Consider the following 8,081-nt stretch of genomic DNA (forward strand, 5'->3'; position numbering starts at 1 on the left):
TTGAGGGAAATGTTTATTAAACATTGTCTTTGTTTTATGTGCCGATTCAGCTGTTACAGAAACCTTATACCTAAGTGTTTCTTAAAGGAGTCCAGGAACCCCCAGGCACCCTTGAAGGGCTTCCAGGGGGTTACCAGGAAAATGAAGAACAGTGTTTAATTTCCCTATTATTTCACCAGCTAGAATTAAGGTATCTCAATGAAGAATGATGACTATTCAGGTCATTTGTTTCACTCTCTCCAGTCTCCACTAGCTGTTATCTCACCACATATACAGTTTAGATAGACGTACTAAATATAATCTAACAACAACAAAAATAAACCCTAGAACCTGGCACAAAACATTTTCAATTGGGGTCCACTGCCTGATACATTTGTACAATTTGTGGTTCCTTCCTTGACATTGAAATGTCCACTGCATGGCTTGTAAATTACACAGTTAATCTTTTCCACACACAGGTGTAAAGATCTTCCAAGAGAGAGACCATCTGGTTGAAGTTCAACCGGATGGTTCAGCATTAAGAAAAACTGCCAAATGCTAACTTGAAAAATGTCATCACACTCCTTGGGCTAAAAACGGCCAGCAACCTATACTCATACAAAACATATAGTATTAGAGGTGATATTCCTTGCTAACCTTAGGATGCTGTTATCATATGTGGATGACAACAATATTTGAACAAATGATCAGTTGTTGCAGTAGTTGTGACTTTAAGGCTACAGACAAACATCCATACCAGGTGGTCACATGGTCACATATTATGCAAATTATGAAAATTGCTCAACATAAGCAAGTTAGCATCCCTTACTCAACATTTCTTACATAAAAATGTCTTACATAAAACTTGGGTACTGAAAATACCGGGGTTCACATTCTGGCAATTAAGTGGACTATTAATTAGTATGATTGTTAAGACCTGTGAAGGAAGTAAGGTGTGCGTGCGTGCGTGCGTGCGTGCGTGCGTGGGGGGGGGGGGGTCTTCTGGTTTGATGTAGCCTACTGCTAGAACCTGGATGGAACCCAGAAGGAAGACACAAGAAGGAGCCGGGATGAAAAGCACAAGGAGGATTCCCACTAGAAAATAAATAAGATTATAACCCGCAACGATGTAATTAAGGGCAGAGATAAAGCCAAAATTGGAAGCTAAAGAGAAACCAACAACCAAACAATTAAACAAGAGGACACAAGGTGCGGTTCCATTAAGCCTTTGCGAAAAAAGGAAGCGTATGTTCATTAAGTCGAAAAAAGAAAAGCGAATTGTCGGTGTTTCCATTAAACTGATAAAATGCGCATATGACACAAATTCATTAAATATGCAGTAGTTGGCACTGTTTTGCCAGTAAAGTGAGGCTCATGTAAAGTAGGCTATAGTCCTAATCCATGTTCACACCATTGATTTAGGGATTTGATGGGCTGTCTTTACAGTCAAAGAACGATTTGTTGTGTAATGCTTGTCTTAATATATTCGGGGCACATGTAGCCTATATGTCGCGGGACTCGATTGGAGCATACTGGTCGTTTATACTGTAAATGGATTGCAGCTGCAAACAGTTGTGAATAACTTGTTTCATCGGCTATATAGCATATAGCCTACATGTTTAGGTTGCTTATCTTATGCAATGAATATAAATATATAAGAATAGATGAAGCGTATGCATGGATCGAAATCGAATAGCCTGCAGGGACCCGGCAGCTATATATAAAAGTTTAGTCTACTACGCTACTCGTAGTCCACGTGTGTGTGTGTGTGTGTGTGTGTGTGTCTTGCATCCATACAGTAGCGATCCAGATATCAAAATGATCGGATCGCCCCGATCAACTCGGGAGGATTCAGACTTCATAAGGGATCTTTGAACACACTACACAATTATTAATCGGACGGGTCGGGTAGTATTAAATTGGGACCATATCCTCTCCCTCTCTCTATCCACCATCCCATGCAGTGTGCACCGTTCACTCCACTGCCTCCCCATCGTTTTTTATTTTATTTCCCAACTGTTCAAAAGCGATATAATGCGAGTTCAATGCTTTCTAATTAAAAACCTTTTCCGCAAGTGTTTCCATACACTATTTGCGCATTTCCCTTTTTTCGAAAAAGCCTAAATCCGCAACCTCCAAGCGAAAAAGTGTTTTTGCGAAAAATGGAGACTTATTCGCATATTGATGTGTTTCCATCCAGGAGATTTTGCGCAAGAGCCTTAATGCGCATAAAAACGGCTTAATGGAAACGCACCTACTGACAGGGAGCGAGGGGTTAAATAAACCAGGATGTTATGTTATAGTGTATATTTTGCATTCAGAATGGTTCTAATTATGAAGCAATATGTTACTCCACTGGCAGAGTTCATGGGGAATGTCCTGCATCATGTAAACAAACCCTAGTAATCAACCTGCCCAATCATAGATGTCCAAATTGATCCCTACTACCTCATCCTGTTTATCTTTAATGTATCTCTGGATTTACTCTGGTGGCTAAATTATTGCCAGTTTATATTCACAAAGCAGCAGTGATTGATTATTTTTGTTAAACAAATAACATGGCCCAAGGTAGATTTGAAATTTGACAGTCAATTGTACTGCAACGCAACAAAGTGTATTTGATATATGTCATTATTTTTGAAAACTTAAAAATGAAACGTGTGAACCCTTAGCATAACCTGAGACGTAGGAGGGGCCCGGACAGGAGTCAATCCACAGAGCCTATAGTCCGGCCACGTGCCAGATTGATCTACCTCCCAGTCCCAGCAGAGTAGTTCTGGAGCAACGGATTGTGTGGCCCTGGTCTTTCCCTAATGGGACTGATCGAGGGTAGCTACTGGGACGTAAGTCGGGACTTGATCACCCCAGCTGGGTCACCTGAGTGAAGGGTATGATGTTGCGAGACCCGAAACCCTTGGGATGACCTTGGCATACATCACTGAGGATACGTCCATGTGATGTTTTTTGTACTAGATTCCATGATTAAAGCAAACTGTATATGAAACTCAACCTATTCATAGACATTTCATAAACGGCTAATTCAAATAATACATTGATTTATGTATGCCAAAGGGTATGCCAAAGAACACTGACAATAGTAAAATACCTACTATTATTGTATTGTATTAGCCGTGTTTTACCCTGTTATTATGACACTGTTTGTGAAAAGCGTCCAGACCAGCTGTATTTCTCCATCCTCCTCCATTCTCCTCTCTCTCTGGGTCATCCCTTCCCTCCCCTCTTCCTGCTTTCATCCACACAGAAGCATGGATTAGATGTCTATCATCCAGAAAGGATTATGGGTAATAGAGATCTTATGGTGTGGGGTCACCATCATGAAAGGATTGCAGTGCTACAGGGGTGATATTCCACCTTTCTATTGCTCTCTAGTTCTTTCTATCACACATCACATTCTATGTCTGATGACCTTTCCTCCAACACAAGCACACACACACACACACGCACGCACGCACGCACGCCACGCACGCACGCCACGCCACGCCACGCACGCACGCACGCACGCACGCACGCACGCACGCACGCACGCACACAGTTACAGACTATGGTACAATGCAAAACTGAGGAAAAACCTAAACAATTTCACATTTTTCCTATCATCTGATAAAATCTCTCAAATTGAGATTATTTTATGATGCCATCTATAGACACATCCTGGAGCTTCTACAGTCAACGGTAGTACAATCTAACAATGCCAAGATAACTTATCATAGATATAGTAACAATTTCAAATGAAAACTAAATTAAAATCAAAAACGCAAAGAGTTTCAAATTGTTATTCATGAGATGAACTCAACGCAGGTTTGTTTTGGTTGCTGATGACATTACATGTTAGGGCATTGTTGTAAGGGAAATGGTCTTTAGGGTACATATTTTTTGACCTATGGGAGCATGCAGTAGTAATAGACTGACTGTCGGATGTGAAAAAAGTAGATGATGATTTGCAAAGAGTGATTTCCCACCACTTGAGATCATATGTCAAACCAAATTGTAGTATTTGTAGTATTTTACCAAAACAAAATGTGTCCTGAGATATATTTTTGAGGTCTAGAAAACTCTGCAGATGTGTTTTAATATTGAGTGATGCACAGTGACATGCTGCCTTGAAAATTGCCTTCTTCAACCCCTTGTTTATTTCCTGCAGCTCATATAGCCATATAGTCGAGTGAAACGGCTGGGAAAGGCAGGCATCAATGTTCCTCATACAGCCGAGGGGCATTACTCTTCTCCTGGTTCAACCTTTGTAATCTGAGCCCAGCAGGTATGTTGATGGTGCTGACATGTAGAGAGAGAGAAAGAGAGAGAGAGAGAGAGAGAGAGAGAGAGAGAGTGAGTGTGAGTGTGAGTGTGAGTGTGAGTGTGAGTGTGAGTGTGAGTGTGAGTGTGAGTGTGAGTGTGAGTGTGAGTGCGAGTGCGTTTCACATTATATCAAGAGTTGTGGTCTTGTTGGCAATGACATTCTTGACTCGTAACATTTTTACAGAGGCATATTGTGTGATGGATACAGTAGTAGACTACAAAAGACATGCATGGAGTAAATATAATCTTATGTGGTTAATGTGTGATTGCCATGATTTTCACGTGTTGAGTTCTTGGATGTGACATGGATATATGATTCAACATCTCACTTAGCAGATTCCAATGCAATGCTGAACACAAACAAATCTGTGCTTGCGAGCATTAGAATAAAATCCAAAAGGAAATGCATGACAAAGACTAGTATAGACAAATAGCTGAAATAATTAGCTAGTGAGTGATGACGGAGAAAATAGAGTCACAGATTGGAGTTGATAAAGCTTTGCATTTACTGCTATTAGTGCAAAATGGGTCAGTGCTCTGAGATCTTATGTTAGTGTTTAGCAGTCCAGCCCTCTCTGAGACATCCATGTCTTTGAACCAGCCACCTGTGTACAATCAAGCTCATGAGAGTGTACTGTTGCCATCCAGGGCTCAGTTCTTAAAACCTTCATCATCTTTAAAATGTTGAGAGTTGAAAATTGATATTGTGGATGCCCTCATTCGCTGCATTTGGAATCCTCATTAATCATGCTCTGCCTATCATACAGTAATAAATAAAATAGTAATAAAACTTTATTTGTATAGCACCTTTCATGACATGAAATGCAGCTCAAAGTGCTTTACAGAGAAATGGAGAAAGAAAAGAAAAGAAAAGCAAGGCATAAAACTTAAAATTAAAATAATAGCAGTAATGCAATACAGTGAGGACATGAATAACAAGGAATTTAAAAGATCAATTAAAAGCAAGAGTGTAGAAGTAGGTCTTGAGCTGTGCTTTAAAAATGTCTACAGAGGCTGCCTGTCGGAGGTACAGTGGGAGTTTGTTCCACGCCGTCGGCCCGTATAATTCACCGTGATTTTAGTTGCCATTTTAGGATTACAGGATTCTCAGACATTACCAGGAATTCAGCCGATACAGCTATATCTGAGGCTTTGCACCACTCCACAGGTTATGATAGCAGAAAACTAAGATGAGAGTAGTCTATAAAAGGAACCTGCCAGAAATTAAGGGATATGAAGCTGCTCATATGAATGATGCATGGGGTCATAATGTGCACCACATTATGGTGCATCATCAACTTTTATGAGCCAGTTAAAGTTCTGTGCTCTAAAATGGAAATAGCTAGAATTAGATTACAACATCAGGAGACTGACACAGAGAGAGAGAATCCTCACTTTATCCCTGACTTTTTCATATGAGAAACAAAAGGGACACTTTAAATTAATGCATCTCATGGTTTATCAGTTTAGAACAGATGCTACACTGCACATGGGGAACTGTATACTGTATAGGGGTGTCAATCCGATCATTGATTAAGAGCCAGATAATCCATTTGATGGTGAGATTGTTGGATCAGTGCAGCACCTGCTCCAGGCTAATGCCCACTAATGAAATAGCAATTTTAATCCTTATAGGATGGAATCCTTCTAACTGAAGCAAGGACAGGGAATATTCCTGCCAGTAGAAATGCTGGTCTGCACTGTTTGAAAACTGGCTGTCTATATACTCTGTAGTAATCCATGATCCTTGTTGCTCACATATTAATAGCTAGGAAGTTAGTCTTGACTTGGAATAAGAAAAATAAGGGATTTACATTGTTTTTCAGACATGGTCAATTTAGCCAGGTTGAGGACGGCTGTTGTGAAGGTCACATAAACAGTGTTGTATAAAGTGTTGGTTAGCAAAGGAGCCCTGGGAAAAGGAGTCCAGTTGACAAATGCACCATACATGCTGTGGTTACTATCTTTAACCGTAAAGCTCCCCCCATTCGGTGCTGTAATCATTCTGACAAAAATAATGTAAATTTGTGCCTTGGCTAGTTGGAAAAGTATAAAGTAACCACAGGAGAGCAGTTAAGTGCTCATTTTATCACCTTCAACAGCTAATGCAAACATAAGTATTCATTAGTGCACAACCATTACTTCAAGCCATGTCATCCTTAAGATCCGCAGTCAAATCTATCAGGTTTCCCTACCACTGTCAAATGTCACTTTTTACTACTGCTGCATTTGATTATGGGCCCCATGGTCCCTATTCAACAGGCCACACTGGAATGCACTATACCCCCTTCGTCTCCATATATGTGCGTGTGTACGCTCACGCATGTACGCATGCACACGCGCGCGCACACACACACACACACACACACACACACACACACACACACACACACACACACACACACACACACACACACACACACACACGCACAGTGACATATGTAATGGAGACAGTTGCATCAGGGGCAATGTTCTTTGGCAGCGTGGATGTGCCACTATAAGTGTATGTTGTTATAGGAAAAAGCAGAGAGCTGAGCGGGGTCAGAGCTACAGTGTAGCACCTCATCAGTCAGCCCCCAACAGCCCAGAGGAGGAATTGTTTAAAGTTGGCTCTGTGCCCTGTCTTGAGTTACATCCAGATGGTTGATGGGAAGTTGAGAGATGGGCCCTTGCTCGGTTGAGTGGTCGGCCGGTTGTGGCTTGATTTCGAAATGCCCAGTCATTTCACATGACAGCCTGTAAGCTTTTCCCTTAAAACAAGCAGGGGAAAAAAACTGCCACTGATACTCGTATAAATGCAGCACATTGTTTGAGTTCAGTGCACAAGGTCATAGAACTGTGCTCTGGCTTATTTCATCAGAAATGTGTTGCATAGTGCTCCAGATGGTCCTGGCCCCCGATGAGATGTAGTTATGCCTCCCAGGCAACTGGACGTTGAGATTAAACCTACTAGTAGAAAAACACCTGGCACACTGATGTTCCTGTGGTGTACTGTTTAGCATTCACGGAATGCTCCCATATGCTTTTTGTTTACAACGCTGTTTTTTTTGGGGGGGGGGGGGTTCTCTCTCTCTGTTTATGCTCATGATCCTTTATGACTCACAGACCCCGGCAGTTGAACTCAACCAGCTGTACTATTTTCCCATTCGGAAAACTATAGATTTATAGTCGATCATTGACACATTTCAAAGCAATAGTCAGTGAAATGTTTGTGCAGGAGATTTTCCTGAAAATTTCGGGACAGACTGCATGGATGAAAGGGGTTATGGTATCAAGCTTACAGCACTTTTATTAAGTCAACCTGCACTTCAATGGCAGATGTTTAATGCAAAACAGTAATATCCTCAGTGTTCATTCATCATTTTGTAACTGAGAGAGACATTGTACAAATGTAATAACTAGAAATGCACTCTGTTGAGGTGCCAACTTGCGCCTTGCACACAAGTAGGCTAAAGGCTCATTCATAGTCTGGATCTTCGGTGGTGGGGTGACCACCGCTCCGGTGGTGAGGTGACCACCGGAGCTGAAATAACGTTGAGCGGTGGTGAGTAAAAACAGAGAGAAGGGCTGGGGCGGTGGCGGTTGTTTGCTCTTCACTGCGGCTCGTGACGTCATGTTGTAGTTGTAATCAAATCCAGACTATGAATAACGCTTTACACATGGCTTACTTGTGCGCAAGCAGAGCGTGCAAGTACTGCTATTAACTAATGTCTATTACAACTGCTGTTCTAAATCCTTTAGACCCGTTATTGACCTTATACAAACCTTGAAACGTACCTGAAACA

This window comes from Electrona antarctica (genome assembly GCF_951216825.1).
Source record: "Electrona antarctica genome assembly, chromosome: 3".
Lineage (NCBI taxonomy): Eukaryota > Metazoa > Chordata > Actinopteri > Myctophiformes > Myctophidae > Electrona > Electrona antarctica.